This window comes from Brienomyrus brachyistius, chromosome 2 (assembly GCF_023856365.1).
Source record: "Brienomyrus brachyistius isolate T26 chromosome 2, BBRACH_0.4, whole genome shotgun sequence".
In the NCBI taxonomy this organism is placed as follows: domain Eukaryota; kingdom Metazoa; phylum Chordata; class Actinopteri; order Osteoglossiformes; family Mormyridae; genus Brienomyrus; species Brienomyrus brachyistius.
In genome coordinates, this window is record NC_064534.1 from 8,451,010 (window position 1) to 8,473,534 (window position 22,525).

Below are 22,525 nucleotides of genomic sequence, written 5' to 3' on the forward strand. Positions count from 1 at the left end.
TCTTGCTTACATGAATATTTTGAATGCTTCAAGAAGGCCTCAGACTTTTTCAGTTTCTGTGTTATGCAGGCTAGTACCCCTGTAAATTTAATGTTTGACGTGCATAAACATTGTCTAGAGTCAAGACTAATGGTTTCACTGCAATGCATTCCTGTTGGAGTTGTTTAGTAAAGCCACTGTCACATTGCAGTGGTGTTGAAAAGCTACAAAAGATCAGGAAATTTAGTGAAAACAAAGTGCTTCTTTGGGAACATGTTTGGATATTTCCTTTTGTGGCCCACAGAGTATTTGCATTCTCTGGTATATTTATTGTGTGCATATGAAAATATTTAGCATTCTTGTGGAATTACCCTGAAATGAAAATGCAAATTAGTCTGTTTTAAAAAGCGCCAAAATATTTCCCTGTTGCGATTTCTCAAGACTATATAGGTGTGTGGATGACAGTCTGCAAGGGACTGCCACAGACAATCCTTAGCGCCAGGTGACTGACCACCCATACAGGAGACACCACACCAATGCGACCAACAGCCATCCCAGGCTGCCTGCAAGCTGCACTCAAAACCCACTTTTCCCAAAACCAATGCGATTTAAGCTGTTTCCTCGTCCCGTTCCACTACTGTATATGCATAATTAAAATAGACCCCTATAATGTTTCCCCCTGCAATCCAATCTCCATGTGTATTTATAACCAACTCTGACAAGTATGCAGTGTGTTGTGTGTGTGTGTGTATAAAGGTGTGTGTATCATTTGTGTCTCAAAGAAAAACTAAAATGATTCCGTTATAATGTGTTTTTTCTAGTTACATTTTTTTTCTCTAAGAATTGCTTGTAAATAAAAACATGAAGGATACTGTATCTTATTTTCATTTCTTAATGGAAGATTCACATTCCCTATCTGACCTTTTCAGTCGCCATTTTTTTCGTATCCTTCATCCCTGTGATGTCGTTTGCCGTAATCAGGCTAATAATGCACTCTGCAATGCGTAACACAGGTCTCCTTATAGCAGTGGCATACCCAATAACTGCTTCAGACTCGCATTGCGGTTTTCCCATTAACTAAGCCAAGTGGCTGATTGTACACTAACTAACAGGTCATAATGAATCAATAGAAAGAAAGGTATAAGGCAAAGTGCAGCTGGCAGGTTGTGGCATGACTTTGCGGTCTGAAAGATCTACACACATGGGTATGACTGGTATATTAACCAGCCTACTGCTGTCAGAGGCCCATAGACGTGTTTCGATGCAAAATGGCTCTTAGCACAAGGTTATGTTCTACCTAAACCAGGTAAATATTTTTTTAGAGGTCTAAAACATTGGATTCTGAAAGCGTGGTATCACTTTTTCCAGGGAATGGGAGAAAGGTCTATTCAGAGATGACAGTGATTGCAGATTGCAGACTCTTCCAGTAACAGAGTTCGAAAGTTGTTTGTCTCGCTGAACATTTCGTGGGTTTGACAAGGAGGCACATGAGCAAAGCATCAGTTCTGAGCAGAGGAGCTCACTTCTGTTTAGGCAGGACAGTAACACTGACACATGGTTGTTTCGATAAAGGCAGATTTGGTTTGATTTGGTTTGGTTTCTGTTTGACTGGAAACGTGGACAAGTGAAGTTCAGAACTTCTGCTGCTGCTTTAGATGAAATAAAAAGCATTTGAGGAGCTTTGGATCAAAGGAAATAAATTATATTCAGTTCCCTCTGTTCAATTAATTATTTTCTAAACACATTCATATCTGGCTCGGTGGAAAAGTGCCGGCAGTAACTGGGAGGTTTTGGTTAGTGAATAATGATGTTCCTGGTGCTGTTTACTGATCTGAGATAAATGGGCTTGATTCCTGGGCTTTGTTACGACTTTCCATCCATCCATCCATTTTCCAAACCGCTTATCCTATCGGGTCGCGGGGGGTCCGGAGCCTATCCCCGGCAATGGGCACGAGGCAGGGAACAACCCAGGATGGAATGCCCATCGCCAGGCACACTCACACACCATTTACTCACACATGCACACCTATGGGCAATTTAGCGACTCCAATCAGCTTCAGCATGTTTTTCGACTGTGGGGGGAAACCAGAGTACCCGGAGGAAACCCTACGACGACATGGGGAGAACATGCAAACTCCACACACATGTGACCCAGGCGGAGACTCGAACCCGGGTCCCAGAGGTGTGAGGCAACAGTGCAAACCACTGCACCACCATGCCGCCCCTTTGTTACGACTTTGTTATTGGAAAAAAATTAAATTTTTAGCTGACTGGCTGATGTCCTTCTCCATGTGAATAACATGGCCTGTTGAAAGAAATTCTAGTGAAATGTCACATGCTCCTAAACCTGAACTGCCATCTCTTTGATCACTAGTGCAGATCTTTCACGGCAATACTACAGACTGGTCCATAATTACTCATTCTCTTCTAGGTAAGGCTTGTTTTTTTATCTGTCCATATTAAGCCTACCCTACTAAACAACCAATTCCCCAGTCTGTTGTGCCTGTTGTGTTTACTGAGCAGCCAGGCTGACTACCTCGCCAACTCCCACTCTTACTGAACGCCACATTTTTTCATTTAGATTTTGAGATCGACTGTGGTATCACTTGGGCATTCGAATGCAGGCCAAGCTGACTGAAAACCAGCAGCCTTACGCTCACTGGCATATTCAATTAGCCATGTGAACGGGATATCATCACAACACCAGCATTACGATAAAGTCACACGAGGAATCACCAGTACTGGCATGTTAATGTAAAGAGCTAATCCAAATGACGAGGTAATCTGTGCTCCGGTAATCTGTAATCCTTAAATCAAGGCCTAATCAGTTGCATTATTGCATCTATGCTCTGCTCATGTTATGGTCTTGACTTGCAAACCCTTTAGACTGTTTGCAAACCCTAGAGACTATTTGCAAGGTGATAAAACTGTTAGATATATGTTAATGAATGTGCAGACTTGTCCCTAAAAAAAAAATCTCACGCCAGACAGCTGACCAAAGTTGGCAACGCTGAAAATGCTTGACTTGAATTTCATCCACTGAGGGCCATCATGAAAATCCATGCTCCATTTTTAAATTGGACCAAGAACACTTTTTTTTCATGCCTCTGCATTAAACAAAAAAAATTTAAATGTGAGGTAATTTGTTTTGAGGAAATTATTTTGATTTACACTGGATGCTGAATATGTGTGTATGTGTGTATTTGCAATTGAAAAATTACAGTTCTGCTACAAGGTCATCATTTTGTGTGAGTGCCTTAATTACACGGATATAGCTTCTTCTTCACTCTCCCCTCCTACATACTGTACCAAGAACTGCTGCCTGTCAATACGTCAAACGTAGAAACATTTCTAAAGCATTTATCAAATGGAACGTGTGGGACCGTTTTGCTTCTATGGCAAATGGCAAGCAACATCTACCTAATATAAGCAAATTAACAGAGAGCTGATATACCTTTTCATTTGAAACCTTAAAATATGTTTTTGTAGATTTTTTGGTTAAACAAATACTGTTGGTATGTTGGTATGCTTTGTCGTATAAGGTAAAATAAATTTTGAATCTTGCCTCCATCTTTTGTTCTGACTTGATCCTTTTTATTATTTGTTGGTTGCAAATTCAGTGATCTGCTTCTGTATATAATTTCATCGTTACGAAGGGGGTTTGTATTTATTTATATTGACCTTTAGCGTAATATGCATCTTCATTTATTGTCAGATGTTTTGAAGAACTGCTTTGTTTTGTTTGCCTTTTGATCGTTTGTTTGCTATTGTTGTTTGCCTTTTGATAGTTTGTTTGCTATTGTTGTTTGCCTTTTGATAGTTTGTTTGCTATTGTTGTTTGCCTTTTGATAGTTTTTTGACATTGCTGAATTTTTTCCAGTATTAATCATTGATCCAGGTTCTGGTAAATTTGTTTGACCTCATTTTTGTTTGGAAGCACTGTCTGTTTATCGGTTGGTGGTGTATTTTATCGTTAGTTTTGTAAGTCTGACAACACTCTGACCCAAAACTCCACTGGGCCATCTCCAACATAGCTGCCAAATTGACTCCAATGAGACTGGATTCACAGAATTACTCTGGCTTGTCTCTTAGATCCACCACGACTTCCACCGAGTGAGCGGGGGCTCACAGGGCCGTCATCACAGAATCCCTGGTCATGAATTCCAACTCCACCTCCCTCCCAGTCCTATTAGCCATTTTCTGGGCCCAGATCAGACAAAGTCCACACAAAATGCTTAGATGTGTGAAACATTGTGACTGCAGGAGGTGTGCATCTCCGTGGTTGGACTCAGTATAACTGGTAGAACAGTCTCAGTCTAAAGACAGAATGTTGTCTCATTATAAACGTAACATCGCTGTCTGATGAAAGCCGCATATCTTCATTTTTTGACGACGAGTTTTTACTTTAGATGGAATATGCCATTCTCATCAGTCTATTGATACCGTTTGACATCTAGTTCCTTCCACTCATCCAGTTTCTTAACCCACTTGTCCTATGCAGGAACGCGGCGGGCTGGGGGGGCCGCAAGACAAGGAACAACCAAGGATGGGGCGCCAACCCATTAAAGAGCACACTCACACATACAGACCTACAGGCAATTTGGTAACTCCAGTTCATAGCATCTCATTAACCAATGGAAATATGTTTTATGAAGTTATCTATTTAACTAGAATTTACGTCTTTTTTAAAAACGTTACACCGTTCACTGGTGGCAGTGTGAAAGCGGGTTTCTGTTTGCAGTACTTAGGGTGTATCAGTACATTGCTTAAGGTTTATGTTGCATCTTTTCACACTCATGAAATAAATGGAAATTTCTGGAGATATGTGTTTTTGATTGGACAGCGACGACGTAGAATGTTAAGCAGATCTTGCCTGCTTGAAGACTCTGATGCATTTATATGCAAAAAAAACCGTGACTCCTTTTTGTTAATTTTTCAATGGGCCATCTGGCTGTTTACGACCGATAAGTGGTTTGAAAATGGCTGGATGGATGTTTACTGCTCTATTGCTATATCCCCTGGAAATACTTGTTTTGTTTCCTAATACCCGGTCTTTGATGAGGTTATTAGCCTATTCAGTGGGACTCTGTTATTTAAGCGGGAAGGGGGGCACAGAATAGTTGGGGAGCCACTCTGCAGCCGCATGTCCTGCATGCCATTGTTTGTCTTAACATCTGTAATCAGATCTCTGTCACGGTGTGTTTACCTTCTTCTGTGCTTATACTGTTCCAAGTTTTGCATTGCGTCATTGTATGCTATTGTTATAGTATGCAGTCAAATAGCCTCTTCAAACAGATCATTGTACATTGCTTTGAATTTTACTAGACGTGCAATATTTCTGCCCAGCATATTGATTTGATTAATTTGGGCTTTTTTGGAAATTGCTATCTCTAGTTGATTCATAGGTGGTGATGGTGCAGCAATACAGGATTAGTACATTTAATTAGAAGACACTTTTGTCCAAACCGATAAACAATCGAGGATCAGAGAGCAGGGTCATTCAGGGTCCCTGGAGTCAGATACCCACAGAATCATACACATCCCATACCAGAACATTAGTGTACTGTAAGTGTTCTGGCTACTCACTCGTATTGATTAAAGTGAATCTGAGTGGCTACGTAATGTGAACGACAGCCTCTCAGCTGTGTCAATCAGGCACACTGAGCAGATGGCATCCCAGCCAAATAGACCAATCACACCGCCTTTGTGTCAATCTGTAGCTGCCCCACAGTCCCTGAACCGAGATCAAACCGGTTTCATTTTCACTGGTTCCTGGTTTCATTGTGTCTGCGCATATCGCTTAATCCCGTGCAAGATCACAATCTGGAATTAACAAATTTGGTTAGAAGTAAGATATTTTAGAATTAAGCGGAGTAACCCTAAATGTTGTATTAATCATGTGTAAAGTAATATTAAATAATAAATTAATTAAAATAATTTGGAGTCAGATGTAATTAAGTTTAATTTGAAGTTCAAGTCACTGTTTCAGAAGCATAGCTGAGACAAATGGGCTTGATTTTTGGGCTGCCAAACTGCCAGTTTCTGCCAAAATGGATTCAGTTCTTAGGCCAGTGCATGGTTTTTCCCTGACATCTTCCCCTTAGGGTCAAGCCTTATCATCATCTCTGGTACACGTTTCAGTGTTTAATTGAATTCTCTTCAGTCTATTGATAGCCTTTGATAGCGTTTAAATTATTCGGGATTTTATGTGCATTGAACATGAAACCATTTATTAAAGGTGCTAATTCTGTCACAGATGTATGGCTTGTCATGGTGACACCTTCGGGGCATGCCTGCACTCTGAATAGCAGGTTGGGGGGGGCTCGGGGGAACCGCACCCAGGACAGCGTCCAATTCTGTGACCCCGTCCAGGATAAGTGCCTGGAACTTATAGAAGGGAAAAATATATTTTATAATTCAGAATGCTATTCATTATGTAGCTTTCCCAGGAATTCATGTCTGCTGTTTCTGGGTAGCTGGTCAGCACTCACACCCCAAAAAGGGGATCAGGGTTCTCACGCTGTCCGTGTTACGGGTCTATAAATACATTCACACAAAAGCCCATGAAAGGGAACTGAAGCAGGCAGGAGATATCAAGGAAACAGAATTCTTGGTGATTAGACATAGTATCGATTCCTTAAAGAGGCTACTGTAGAACTGGTTCCACTGGTTATATAAGCTACTCAAGCACCAGAATGGAACATGCAACCGGTTGAGGGGGCGTGGCTGCTGACAGCGACAGGGATCCATCCTTACACCTTCAACCTGGTTTTGAATTATAGGAGAATCCGGTTCACAGATACCATCTCCAGCCTCCTCGAGATTCCTCTGCCCCATTCCGAATAAAAACTGCTTCTCTGGGGCCGAAGCTCAACCACTCACCAATCAAGGTTACCACACCTGGCCAAAGCCTCCATAGAGACACTGTTACGGGCCTGCCTGAAGGAACCCCGATTATATCACTTCCTCTGCAGTCATCACACCTCCCTAGGAATCCCCCTTGGTTGATTTCCCCCCATTCAGGGAAGCCTGATGCAGCTCTCATTAGTTATTCCACCTCTTCTCTGCTGTTTCATATGGTTACTGATTACATTCCCTCTTTTAGTTCATGACACATTTATATCCAAAGTGAGATATTCTCCATCACGGAGAGTTTGTGCGTTCAAGCCTGTGAGTTTCCTAGTCTCCCTGGTTCTCGGGTCTGATTTCCCAACCTACTCCTTCGCCTCTTGTCTTAGATCCCATCTTTACCCTCTCTGGTTTTGACCCAAATTGTTGTGACTGATGTTTCCGTGTCTGACTAAACCCAGCTCACTGCATCTGATCTGCTTTTTATTCCTCATTCACAAATACAAGCTGAAAACGTATATCTGAATATGCTCCCATTTTCAGTGACAACTTACTTCATTTCACAGTAAGTTTACTCCATGCAGTAGAGAACATAAGCCATTTACTGTGAATAAGAGTGTGGATCAGCATCTTTCATATAAGAAAGCATAAAACAATCATGTAGTCAAGCTCCTTCACACCTTACAGTCTAGGTTGAGGTCCAGGTCCACAGTGACTGGTGAGGGTTAGCAGAATAAGGCTGGATAGACCAACAATAGCAGGATCAAGTCTACAGTATATAGTTTATAGCCTTTCCTGCTTCTACTACTTTTATTACTATTTTTTGTTCTGTTCACTATGTAAACTATAGGAATAAATTAACAATTTGTAACTTTTTGCATCTCGGAAAATGTCCTCAAGTTTATGCTTCGGTTCAATCTAGCAGTTTTAAAAAACAATGTAACAGCTATTTTCATAATTTTCATTTTATAGCTATTTTCAGAAAATACAATTCCTGAATTATGTTTGGTTGCTATATATTCTTTTCTAAATGTAAATGTGTATAAAATTAGAAAATGAAGACCACATGCCAAACATAATGTATCTGAATTAATGCATTATGATAGCTAACAATCAGTAGTACATTCAATTCAGATGGACAATGTTTGCCACATTATTAAATATACTGGGGTCTTACGCAAGCCTTGAGCACTAACAATGAAACCATTTTACCTGAAGGACACTACATTACTGCTTTGTGTAGAAGCACTTTCACTTATATGCGGATTCACAGAGCAGTTGTTAAGTGTAATTGTTTATATTATTTTCCACAGTCGTAATGCAGGTGCTGTTCATTATGTAGCTCACAGATAATGACCCATATAGAACTAAAGGAAATCCACTTTTACAAGATGAACAATCAATAATAACGGACACAACCAATTCAAAACAGAGACCAGGAGACGTGTGCATGGACTTCAAATAAATAAAAATGAAAGATGATAAAATAAAAATAAAATTCTGCCTAAGATAATTGGTTAGAACACAAAAATATATTTTATAATTCATAATTGTAAAACATTTGACTAAGCATGTATATAATAAGGGGCGGCATAGTGGTGCAGTGGTTAGCACTGTATGGGGCAGCATAGTGGTGCAGTGGTTAGCACCGTTGCCTCACACTTCTGGGACCCGGGTTCGAGTCTCCGCCTGGGTCACGTGTGTGGAGTTTGCATGTTCTCCCCATGGGGTTTCCTCCAGGTACTCCGGTTTCCCCCCACAGTCCAAAGACATGCTGAGGCTAATTGGAGTTGCTGAATTGCCCTTAGGTGCGAATGTGTGAGTGAATGGTGTGTGAGTGTGCCCTGCGATGGGCTGGCCCCCCATCCTGGGTTGTTCCCTGCCTCGTGCCCATTACTTCCGGGATAGGCTCCGGACCCCCCACGACGCTGTAGGATAAGCGGCTTGAGAAATGGATGGATGTATATGATATGCAGTAAAAACACCAAGAAGGTCTCCCTCTCACATTCATAAGTGCTACATGTCCTGCTCCACTCAGACCTGTCAGTGTTCTCCTCTGCTCCACAAGCAGTACATCTGCATATTCCCTGCCCACAGCTTATAACAAGAAATGCATGTTTCTCTGTTTACTGCAAAAGTCATGGCAAACAAGAATTTAATTTACCATTAGCTATATTCAGTACCTGATATACTATGCAATCTACTGTACCATACAGTCCAGCATGCAGTGCTTACTGTTTTTGTGTTTAATTCCCTGCTCATAAAATTTTTATTTTATATAATTTATGTATTTTCAGTATTTAATTTGTCATAAGCTGACTGCCTTCTCTGCACTGTACCAGGTAGAATGAGGCTGGCCACAGTAACATTTCAATTTCTGTAACAGCATTTATATGTTGTCCATCTGTCTGCCAGACTGTGCCAAATATGTCTAAGCTCTGGGTACGCTAGTGCAATTTTCTGTAACTTTAGCAAGAAATGGAAACTATATAGTTAAAAGGAAAATATAAGTGGAAGTTTGCTTATGCGTGCTGTGTTTCTTTTGAGGCGATGTGCTTATCGTGTAAGTGCAGTGGCGGGCACGGCAAACTGAAACGTTAGCTTTTGAAACCACTAATTCGCTAACTCCAAAGTTTAATTTCATAATACGCAACCGATACACCACTAAACAATTTAGCAAATTGGCAAACGATAACCGCTAAGTTTCATTATATGAATTTAACTTTGATTTGGATTTTGGCTCTGAAACCCTTAAAAACATACATACACATGGCTAAAATTTTATTGTTTGGATTCTGTAGAATCTCTGGATTATAGGCAAATAGATTTCTCTTGCTTTTTGTTCGTTTGCCCACAGGTCATTTAAAAACTGTTAAAACTAAATATGGGGTTGGGGAGTTGGGTCTGTAGTGCCATTTTGTCACCCAGTGAATTGTTATGGGACCGACCCGCCTGATTTTCTGCCAGCTCACCCACGGCATTATTCCTGGTCCAGCTATTGGCTGAAACTGCATTGGGGAGACACTTTACCAGTGTATTCCTTATACTGTGAAGAGGGCAGTTTTGGAGGTGTCATTTTTTCAGGGGATTGAAAAACACATGTGGTACTCATGCAATCGACAGCACCTTCAAGCCTGCTGTCTGTTGGTTTGGTTTGCGCTGCATCTCCTTATTAGCATCATCAACCTCCATTTCATTGCTTGCTGAATGCAGTACATACTGTACCAGCGCAGTGCATTTGTCTGGGGCCTCAAACACTCATTAGAACTGGTTAGATGCTACATTTATTGTAACTGAAACAGAATATTTCTGCCATAATACATTGGACTTTTAAATTGGTTTGTGTCTGTGTAATATCTGAATCTGGCAACAGAATCCTTTGTTCAAGAAAAAAACAAGGAACTTTTTAAACATAGATATTCTATTCTAGTTGTGTGTGCAATTGGAATTAATGGTATGACATTTTAATTCCAAAACATGAACGTGTTTATCGGTAACCATGTAAGTATTGTACTGTTTACAGACGTAGTTTGACACTATTGATTCTACAATTGCAAAAATAGTTCATACACTTAAGGCTTTTTTTTTTCCTCCGAGTCTGATGTTTTTGTACAGAAAACTGAATGATGTCATTCTGGAATGAACATTCATTTTGTATTTCTATGAAGGCTTTCATACCAGGTCTGACGAATCCGCATTGTCATGATCTGTCAATTTTCTATTCGGCGCGGCGAGCTTGATAAAAACGAATGAGCGATAGGTTTCTATATTTAGACTATCATAAGGAACAGGACATGAACTGCTATTGAGCAGGGATGCCCATAGGTGGAGAGAATGGGAAGGTTGTCCAGACACTATATATCCAAAGCTCTTTTTGACCATTCGAAATGGTTATTGCAAAGTTTTTCACTTCATCTTTCCAAAAGTAAAAGGTTAAAAACATCACACTTCAGCAGACTCCATAGACAAGATGAGCCTTTGGTGAGCTCTTGGCGTGAATAAAGAATATATGACGGTACCCAAGGGTAATAAAATGTTAGGGGTAAATGCCTAGGAGATAAATGTTTAAGTAATTCTCTCATGCGTACCAACTGTCAAGTGTATCCTGAATATGGGCAACTTCCTCTGTTCCTGTGAGACAGCAACAAACTGCGGCTATAAGAAAGGCGAAGACTTAACTATTGTTAAGATTGCTCATAAAGTTCCTGTTGCCTCCAAAACTAAACAAAAAGTAATATACGGCAGAAGGAACCAGTTTAGAAGAAACATGCAGCGCATTCCAAACGAACATGTATATGTCCTCTCTGTTTACCCTGAAGATTATGGAGTGCAGTCAGGAATGAAATTATTGCCTCTGCATTCCTCAGAATGCCTGGGATCGCTTCCAGGGTGAATGATGTCAGACTAATCAATACGATCTCATTTACCGGGCAACTGTTGCTGCTTGTTATTATTATTATGTATTTCGTGACCACTCGGGAGGTCATTGATGCATTCTGCAGATATCATCAGGCAGCGTTTATAAAGTAGAAGACGAATTTGAGCATACAGTCCGGAAGGCAGCCAGACTAGAGTAAACGAAATAACAGCTAAAGTATCTTAAAGTTTCCATTACAGTTCTGGGAAATCTGCAGGCTGGGTACTGCAGGGTACATTATCGTTACAATGTGATTTATTTTGAGTTGATATGGGCAATGTCTTTAAAAGGTCCACCCATGGAAGCAATAAACGAAATGTTAAGACCAGGGGGGAGTTTCGAGAGCCAACAGTCAGTTTTCCGCTGCGCTTAAGACTGCAGACACAGCTGATTTTGCTAAATATTAAGGTAGGGGATATGATGAGTGTTTGCTTGCAGAGACCTGACTGGAGAAAAATCCAATGGAATGAAAAATAAGGGAGAAAAAAAATTTAATCCCTGTGTGTTAAGATACTGTGCTCGATAAACATCTGTAACCGCCATTGTATTGGTGTTGGATCAATGGCGGAACTTCATTGATTGCTCTTCTGGGAGCAGGCAGACATGGATAGAAACCATTGTGGTTTTCACAGGAAGACAGAGTTTAGGGAAGCTGAACAGCATGAAAATAAAGCCACGACTTATGTTACAATAGGGGGCATTTCATCCATGGAAATATCTTAAAACAAAGACATGAAACAAATGAAGATAAACACACAGGTAGTTCACCTTTTTTTTGAGAAATCGAGTGGATGTTACAGTTCTTGATTATTTCGTATTTTTCAGCAGCGGTGTCTGGAATAGACTCCTGGCACAGTACGACCACGTAGAAGTTAAGTGTTTAAAAATTTTATTATAAATATGAAACATACAGCAGTTGGTATGATGTAAATCCCAAGCAATCCTTCATTTGGCAACATTGCATAATGTTTGTGACTTGTCTCCCTGGCATATTTTCATACAAAATTTATGATTTCCCAAAAATACGAAAACACAGCGGTCTTGTTTTTTTTTCCTTTTAAATATTACTGTAGTGACATGTGTGGAAGCAAAACGAGGCCAAAACACTATCATGCTACCATGCTACATTCAGGCTGAAACATCCATCCATTTTCCGTAATTATTCACCCAGTATAGGGATTGTGGAGAGCCTGGAGCCTGTTTCTGGGAACACCAGACGGCACCACAGACAGGATGCCAGTCTGTTATGAGGCGCTCAATGTGCTCCAATCCAGAGACACTGATTTGCCTAATCACGTGTTTTTAGATTGTGGGACAGAGTGACAGTCCCTGGAGGAAGCTGCTGCAAAGAGATTTCTAAACCAACAACCTGGAATGTATGAGCCCACATTGCTACCCACTGAGCCTCCCTATACATGAATGTTTTCCAATGCGGTCCTCAAGGTCCAGCAGACAGCCCATGTTTTTGCTGCCTGTCTGGCAGGGAACTGGAAGGGAGCAAAAATGTGGACTGCCTGAGACTTCCGGGGGACCAGGTTAGCAACACTGTTATATATGAAAGATTTCCATATACTGGCCATTGAATGTACTTGTTTTTCAGCTTTTATTTTCTGTTAGCAGTCACTTAGCTATCGATGGAAAAATCTGCTATGACCGGGATTCAAACTAGGATAACCTTCTGATACCACAGTAGTCCAAACACACCGAGCCGCACAATGCCCCGATAGAACATTGTTGTGTGCACTATTGAGAAAGCAGGGTCATCCAATCTGTGAAATGATTGGTGGATAAGGGATTTGCATAAGGGCCCAAAAGAGACATCACTTTTCCAACTATGGGATTTGAACCAGCAACCTTCTACTAACAGGAACAATGGCCATTCGCACTGAACCACTAACACATGTGCCAGAAAATCCCATCATGCTTGCTCTTTGTCCTGAATATGTTATTATTCAGACAATGTTCACCTTGCTTACATTCCTACCCATAGATCTCGGGGCAGTGTTTATATGTGTCACATGTATTTTAATGACAAGGGATGATTTAAGAGTATGAAATGAGATATAACAAAAAAAACTATATGCTTTCTCATAACACTTCATCCATCCCTCTGTTTATCCAGTATGCAGCATACATAAACATTCAATGTAATGATTCATAATTAAAGCAAATAACAAAATGATTATTTGTCTATCTATTACATTATATATGTCAATATTCAGAGTGATTATATATTACTGCCTTTTCGGTTTGTTTACAGCAAGCTTTGCTTTGTTTTGAAACATTAGTTGGGCTTTGGAAAACAGATCTGGCTTTAACTGCTCTAGGAGGAACGTATTTAATCTAGTTGTTACGATCCTCAGTCTAGGGTTGAGGACTGAGAAAGGTATGGGAAAAGGAGAGGGGAAGACGAGACAACCAGGGGATGGGAAAAGGGAACACGGGAAACAAAGGGATCTTTTTTTGTATTTTTTTACATTTATTCACACACTTTTACAAACACGAGGTGCAACAAACTTCGGGAGTGACCCAGGCCAAAACAACAAGCAAAACGGCTAACGAACACGTCCCAAACTGAGCTAATTCTAAAGGTAATAAAAACAAGAGAAAACGAAATGACAAAGACTAAATCTAACTCCCTAACCAAAACCACAGTAAACACCACGTACGCATAAACAAAAAGGCAGTCACTCCTTACGCTCCTAACAGACAGGTACAGAAAACACACAGGCCGAAACACGGTATCTGAAGGGGCGAGGCAAAGAGAGCAGTCAGGAGCCAAGCGAGAGGTCAAGCAGAAAACCCGAAACCAAACGATCAGAACCGTCATACACAAGAAGTCAATCAGAAACAGCAAACCAACACAGCAAAAGACAAAGCATGAGCAAGAGCTCGAGCTGGATGTGATCAGCAGGGTTTATCCTGGACCGAAACACAGGGTCAGAGGTCAGAGGGCGAAAGGGGCGTGGCCGGAAACTGGGAGGCGGGCTGAAGCAGCAAGTAGTGAGTGGAGCTTGGGGCAGAAGACTGAGGTTGCCCTGTAGACATATCCAAAACTCTTGCGGCATGTAACACAGTCATGTATGCTCAAATAAAATATCTAATTACGGTAAAAAGAACTTTGCTCAGCAGGAGTTACCTCAGTTACATGCACTTAGGCCAGCCTTGCAATTCAGGAGAATAATTATAGCTCTCCTGCCTCATCTAAAAGCAAGGCTGTTATGTCTGTACACCCTCTGTCCTCCATCATCTTTCCATCCTACTGCCATTTCCCTGTGAAGAATTTGGATTATGCAGCTAAAAGCTGTGAATCACTTCCAGTATTGATTAATCATTCATCCATATGGACCAAGTATAATAAGCACTGACAATAAAGGCAGTGTTCATATTTACAGTATTTGCAGGGTGAAAATACAGTGGAACCGAAATTTATGCTGCATGGCAGATTTTTTTTACACTTCCGCTATTGAACAAGTTGTAAGTCACCTTAGGTAAAGGTATCAGCTGAACGTAATAATAGTATAATTATAACGACTGTAATAATCAACATTATGACGATTTTGCTGTTTCCTTCAACTGGCCTGTTTCCCCATGACAAGTCATACAGTAGTTACACTTCAGGATAAGCCACTGACATCTGTGGAGCGAATGTAGCCAAGTGGGGAAAATTGATCCCTTTGCCCTATTGGTTCCCCTGTGTTTTGGGTGGGGCTTAGCGCTATATAAAGGGTGGATTCGGTTAGGTATGGTGCTGACGCAGTTCCTGTTGCTGGCGGTGGAAGCAGCAGCTGTGCTGTGAGTGGGCAGGGGGTTAATTGGTTTCTGTAACCATCCCTTAGCCATTGGTTGCGGTATACTGATCGCATGGTTGGGGAAATGCATGCCGCTGGGGAGTTGCGTCCTGTTGCTGTTGGGGAGGTGGTGAAGGCAGCCCCAGCAGTGGTTTAAGTCTTCCGGTTGGTGGTATGTATATCGGGGAGATTAGCGGGGTATTTAGTTGTTAGCGTGGCCTGTAAGTATTTTAATATATTGCAGGTTTACTGGGGAACGTGGACCTCGCCGCTGTTTTGTCTGTCTGGTTACCAGTGATCGACATCTGTGCATCCTGTGGAGAACGTGGATTCGTGGGGTGGCCAGAGCGGGACTTTGGTGCCAGGAGTTGCTCGGAGTGCTGCTATTCCGCTGCCGATTGCGGCATCTAGTCCATGCATATACTGCCTCAAGATTTTGTATTTTGGTTGTTTTGGTATGTTTTATTTTATTGCATGTATTAATTATTTGTGTGCCTTGGTTTGTTAATTTATTTTGATTGTGATGTTGTATTTATCTTGGGGGCGGTTAAGCAGGCCTAGCGGGGTAATGGAAAGTGGCGGTACCCTACTAACCTGGTGTCTTGTTCCCTTATCTGTGTTTCAGGGCTAGTAGCCTTGCGCAGCACCCGCCTGGTGTATGGTGGACGTCACCCGTGTGCGTGTGCTGTAAAGTCACCGGTGTTGGTGTATTACGCCGGGTGCGGGGTTGATGGCAGGGATTGGGCGCCTACGGGGTTTTAGATTTATGGTGTGGACTATTGAACCTTTGCATTGAATGTAATAAAACAAATAACTTTTACTGGCTCGTGTCTCTGGCCCTTTCCGGTGATTCGAACCTGTGTGCTGTTTTGAGGGTTGGGGTGTTAGGGTCCCCAGGGCAGTGTCCCTGGGGTGGCGTAGTCGGCTACTCATAGGGGAAAAAAAGGGGTATTATAGATCGCTAGGCCACACAAAGACTACAGTGGTGATGCGAGTAACTTCCTCTCAGATATGTCACATCCATAAACTGTTTCCACACTCTCGTATCTGCGAGCCGCAAACTGATTTGCAATTAGATTGGAGATCTGGGATGTTAATGCCCCCGAACTGCGTCAGTAATCATGACTGTCACCTCTTTGATGGTCTTGTGTCTTTTTAATTGTTTCTGCTTTGGTGAGTGTTTGGATTGGCTTTTATTGGATTGTATTATTCCATTTTAATTATACAGATAGATGGTGTTGCTAAAATCTGCCTTTCATTCTATAAGACTATCTTTAATTGTAGGTGCTTGGCAGCTCAAAAAAGAAAGTAATGGCAAAGTGCTGTGAAAGTTTGTTGAATTGAAACTGCTTTTACTGTAATCAGTTCTTGGGTTTTAAAGTACCGTTTCCAAAAAGAGCTTCTGAATTCCCATGTGTCATGCCCGACTCGTCCGCTCCTCGTGTGTGCCACGCCCCCTGATTACCCACGTGTGCCTCCCTGATCGTCTCCAGCTGTGTCCGATTACTTTAATCAGTCTTGTCTTATTTAAGTCCCAGTCTTGCCTGTCTCCCTTGTCCGTCATTGTGGTTAGCTGTGGTTATGTGTCTCCTGCTCCCAAGTCCTGAATAAAACCCCAGTTTGCCTTGATTTCGCTGTGCCTTGCCTGTTCCTGACCCGCACGATCGCACTGCTGCCTGTCGCGGTCGTGACAGAATGACGGACCTAACAAAGAAAAGCAAGCAGAGAAGACGGAGGATCCCAGAGGAGCCGATCCGCCTGCGAGCCTGCTGACTCTCCATACTTTGGCTCCCTTCGGAGGACGAGGAGGAGGTACCTGTCCTGGCCCCAGTCCTGGGACTGATCCCTCGGGGTACCTGCCCCGTGTCAATGTTCTGGCCGTCGAGCGAGGAAGAGGAACCCTACCTCTTCCCTTACCCAGAGCTGGAGCCCATTCTTCCGCCGTCCATTTTTTCAGATGTAGCGCCGCCTCCTGCCATCGCCTTACGCCAGAGGAGGAGAAGAAGACCGGGGGCGTGCACCCTCGAGGGCATCCTGATCACCCTGAAGGGCCCCAGCTCTGCTAAGCTGCCTCCCCAAGCAGCTTCTCCAATCCGGAGAAAATACTGGGCCACAGAACAGCCTGGGCAGACGCCTCTGCGACTAGTGGCGACAGCCGAGCCTGAGGACCTCCCTCTGTTCCTGCCACCTGAGCATTCCGCGCGGCCACCACCAAAGCTGCCCGCGCCGGAGCAGCCGCCTCTGCCGGCGGATCCAACGCCCGTACAACCGCCTTCCCTCACTGACGCGCCCGGAGACGCGTGCCTTGGAGAGGGGGCTCCCACGGGCGAACGACCGTCTCTGCCGGCGGACCCCGCGCCGGAGCAACCGTCTCTGCCGGCGGACCCCGCGCCGGAGCAACCGTCTCTGCCGGCGGACCCCGCGCCGGAGCAACCGTCTCTGCCGGCGGACCCCGCGCCGGAGCAACCGTCTCTGCCGGCGGACCCCGCGCCGGAGCAACCGTCTCTGCCGGCGGACCCCGCGCCGGAGCAACCGTCTCTGCCGGCGGACCCCGCGCCGGAGCAACCGCCGCTGCCTACTGTACCCGCGCAGCAAGTGCAGCCTGCCCCTCTGTGTTGCCTGCAGCTCGCGAACAGGCGCCCCCTCTGCCAGTGTTGCCTGCAGCTCCCGAACAGGCGCTCCCTCTGCCTTGTAGCTCCCGCGCCCACGCCCAAGGCGCTTCCTCTGCCTCCTGTGACTATGCCCCCTGGGGCCCTTGTTCCTGGCCCCACTCCCATTCCTGACCCCTCTCCAATCTCTTCTGCCCCAGTCCTCGAGGAGGTCCCAGAGGACTCCATCGTCGCTCCTCCCTCTTCGGAGGTGGAGGAGCTTGAATGGGACCCCTCGGGGACCCGTCTTGTGCCTCCTTTGCCCTCACCCCGGCGAGCCTGACCCTGGCCAAGGGTCCTTATGTCTGTGTCCCATAAGGGGAGAGGGCACAGACTCAGGGCTGGGGTCCCACCCGCCCTGCCCCCTGGCTCACCCTCCCTCGCCTGCGCTGGGGCTCGATTGGCGCCTGTGGGTCCTGGCCCTCCAGGTCGGCTGTCACCTGTGGGTCCCCCTCGACAGCCTCGTCGCCCCGCCTCGTTCCCCACTCCGGTGCCTGGACGGCCACCTGCGGGCTCCCCTACGGCGGCTCCTCGGTCACCTGCTGGTCCCCCACCTCCTGCGCATCGGACGTCGCCGCCTACTGCGGCTCCCCCCCTCTCCTTGCCCTCACCTAGGTCCCCTCCAGCTCCCTCGTCCCTTTCCCTGGTGCTCCCTCCTCGGCCGCTCCGTTTGTCCCTCGCCCCGTCTCCTCGGCCCCTCCGAGGTCCCCTCCGTCTCCAGCCGCCTGCAGCCCCTCCGGCTGCCTACTGTCGCCCACTGGGGCTCCCTCGGACTCCCCTTTATTCCCCTTCCTTCTCGCCCCACGCTTCCTGCCTTTATGCCTCGTCCTTTCGTTCCGCCATTTTCTGCTCCTTGTCCCCCGATGTTCCCTCCTTGCACTCCCAGTCCTTTTGTTCCGCCCTTCCTGATCTGTCTTTCTGCCTTCCCTATCCTCTGTGAGGTCTTGTCCTACGTCTTGTCCCTAGCTCTGTTTTGTACTTCGGTCCTGTTTCCTGTCCGGCGTTGATTCTTCTGTTCTTTTCCAGGTCCAGTTTTCCCTCGTCCCGTCCTTCTCCCCTTCCTAGGCGCGCCCGGTGAAGCGCGCCTTTAGGGGGGGGGTTCTGTGATGCCCGGCTCGTCCGCTCCTCGTGTGTGCCACGCCCCCTGATTACCCACGTGTGCCTCCCTGATCATCTCCAGCTGTGTCCGATTACTTTAATCAGTCTTGTCTTATTTAAGTCCCAGTCTTGCCTGTCTCCCTTGTCCGTCATTGTGGTTAGGTGTGGTTTTGGTGTGGTTATGTGTCTCCTGCTCCCAAGTCCTGCATAAAACCCCAGTTTGCCTTGATTTCGCCATGTCTTGCCTGTTCCTGACCCTCCGACCTGCATGATCGCACTGCTGCCTGTCGCGGTCGTGACACCATGTCTATTTAGGGTTAAAAAGCCAGCGTTGCAGATACATAAATCTGAGTACTATTTGTTACTCCACTACAAAACATTTTGTAACAGAATATTTATTTCATTTTGATAGCTGAAAGATGAGCAGTTACTTACAAATGCTTTACGTATTGATTAGCTGAAAGTGAACTGGCCAAATAATATAATTTGGCCAAATAATATAGCACAATTAGTAGTTTGGACTTTCTGTTGTATAGCAACTTGGTTTATCTAGCCTATATTCTAGTGTTTCATTTACTCTATTGTGCTAATTTATTGAGACAAATTGTCACACAGACATGTGTGCAGTGGCCTGAGACCAGCTAGGTTGCACAGCCAACAGGGCAGAGAGTATGATGACTGGATGGACAGAGGAGGTGCTGTGCCCACAGACTGGCAGGCCTGCTTGGGTGGGGTTGGAGCTGGGTGGATGGACAGAGGAGGTACTATTCCCACAGACTGGCAGGCCTGCTTGGGTGGGGTTAGAGCTGGGTGGATGGACAGAGAAGGCACTGTGCCCACAGACTGGCAGGCCTGCTTGGGTGGGGTTAGAGCATAATGGATGCACAGAGGCGGTGCTGTGTCCACAGACTGGCAGGCCTGCTTGGGTGGGGTTAGAGCTGGGTGGTATGACTGTATTCACTCATCCAACTGTGATTCAATTGAATGCACAGGGGTTCGGGTGCCTCCCCTTGAGGTCATGGGGTTTCCTCCAGGTTCTCTAATTTCCACTCACAGTCCAAAAACATGCTGAGGTTAATTATAGTTATCAAATTATCCGTAAGCATGAATGGTGTGTGTGCCCTGTGAAGGATTGGAGGCCCATTCTGGGTTATTCCATTATAATTTTTACCAGCCCACCAGGTCCCAAATCTGGACCCAGGGCAATAAGTATGGATGTGATGTCCATCTTTATTGTGGCCCTTCTGCATACAGCCCAGACAATTCGTTTCAATTAATGTGCACATGTGTGCAGCGTCATTGCTTCATAAAAATGTTGCACTGATTAAAGCTACTGTAGTGCAAAACAGCGGCAGAAACCCTGAAAAACACAATGGAATCCGACGCTGCACTGTAATCCACTCACAAGGTAAATATTTACAGAGAAGACTGAAACACACGAGTAACTGGCACAGATAGGGGGCACACACAGGTAAACGCACTTACATAAACCGAAGAGGCAGCACTACTATTTATAACAATAATTACACACTGGGCTATTTACTGTACATGGCTGGCGAGCGTCCCGGGGAATGCTAACAGGCTGCGTTATGCGGAGCCCATCTCACCAGCGCTACCCTACAGTGGTGCCTTCTTATTATTTCACATGCATTAAGACTTCAGGAAACACATTTTTGCTGAACCCTCGGAGGTAGAACGTACTTTAGATACTGTACTGTGTATCTTTTCAGTGCGCGTCGGTGCGGAATGGATAAGGGGGTTGTGTCAGCACTCGAAAGGTGGGACAGCTCCATTTCACCCTGCCTCTCGACGATCACTGGATGTCGGCGATCCAAAACAGACACACCTGTCATGTTCCAGTCATTTTACACACGGCTTTACAGGGACGACGCTTGAGCACATGGTATGAAATAAATACCCTGTATTGGCTTAAGGCGGTATGGTCGCTTACAGAGGCTTGTTAACCTGGGTCTGGGATAAGGCAGCGCATAAGTGGAGCCAGAACATACAGGCGATCCATTTTATTTTCGGACATTTTAAAGGATTTAAGTCTCCAACTGTCCCCAATTCTCTGCTTCTACCAGATTCTCCTGACTGTGTGGCTCTCGACTTCTTATACCGTTCAGACTACACTGTCCTTGAGGAGACATGTAGTCCTAAGCTGCAGTACGTATATGTTAAAAACATCTTGACATCAAAAATTCTTACAAGTTATACATGTATTAGCTATTTCTTTTTTGATGTTTATAATAATAATAAGAAGAAGAATAATAATGTCGTTATTATTTTTTTTTTATATATTATTGTGTGTCATATATTATGATGAAGAAAATTAACCTGGCCACTGTATTGCAGGGTGACAACATTTAGCTTTTGATTTATTTGTTGTTGCTTTTTCTACTTCTTTACTTTTGAAATGTTTAACGCACAATTAGCACTTCAGTTCGCTTTGTCCAATAATTAGAAATCAGCTGTGGTATTATTCAGTCTCTGAGAAAAGTTAATTTGTTTCTTTCCCAATTTGCCGTTGCAGAATTAACAAGAAGAAATGGTGAGAATCAAATGACAATCTTACGGAGCCCTGCAGGGGTCTTGTCTTTGTATATATATATATTTTTATCTTTTTTTATATATTTTTACCTTAACGTGTCCACGATGTATTAAATCTAGTGCAACCTCACAAAACTAAGCTTTGTCATTTAGTTCACATTTAGACATTTACGTTTTCCGCTAATAGCGCACTTAAAAACTTTGCGGACGGCTTGGGTTTGCGGGTATAAACAAAGATACCGTGAGCACGACAAAATCAATTCGAAACAGAAAATGAGAGCACGAGATAAACTACATAGTGCTGACATATTAGGGATATCGTGAGCTCGATTTAACGTTTCGTGGATGTCGTGCGGTTTGTGATCCCTCCAGTGCTCCTCACGTCCATCTACCTACTGAGATCTTCAGCATAAGAGATCAAGTCTCTAGCAGCCCATGCGTTACAGCGGGTTCCCTGTCTCACCTATGTTTTGTTTCTGCCCTGTGAAATGAAAAGCAGGATTTTTCCATTTGCATACAGCATGCTGCAGACTGGAATTCATACCCTATTGTGGCCATTTACTTCTGCAAACAATAAACCGTATTTTGGACATTCAACAAACTTGCACTTATTTTGGACATGCAGCATAACTGCACATCATACAGGCCTCACAGGTACACAAACTGGTGAGGTCAGAAATATATTCACTACAGAGTTCTTATCAGCTTAACTACGTAAAAAAGAAAATCCCATGGCGACAAAAAAATGATGAGATGGGGTATAATTAGAGCATTGTCTACACAGTGGGGGGGGGGGGGGGGGGGGATATCACCACAGTCATCTGCTGCTGTAACACTGTCCTCTATAACAACAGCGAGGATATGGCATACACAAGGTGTGAGAACATGATGTTGGTGAATAGTTTAACTACTGAGCTGAATTCCTGCCAGATTCACCTGCGACTGAAGCACGATTCAGTTTCGTCATTGGTGACCTGGGGAGATTCCGTCTGCAAGACCAGACATCAGAGACGGAGCAGGATGGACAGCTGGCTGCCTGAGGATGACATGGTGGTAGCAAGACTGTCCAGGAAGACTGCGGAGAGGAATGCCCCCAAAATGGGCAGAGACACAGCAGGCCAGGGGGAAGTGTAAGAGCACACAGTCAGTCTAATGTAAAGGTATTGTGTTTGAAGTGTTTTCTCACCTGATGT

General features: G+C 44.2%; 1 long non-coding RNA gene across 1 annotated transcript; it reads left to right on the forward strand.

The window, feature by feature from the left end:
• Positions 1-14,897: 14,897 nt before the first annotated feature.
• On the forward strand, positions 14,898-15,856 carry LOC125727207 (uncharacterized). Its single transcript, XR_007388596.1, has 2 exons — positions 14,898-15,208; positions 15,281-15,856. It is a non-coding gene; the product is annotated as an uncharacterized LOC125727207 (long non-coding RNA).
• Positions 15,857-22,525: the final 6,669 nt, after the last annotated feature.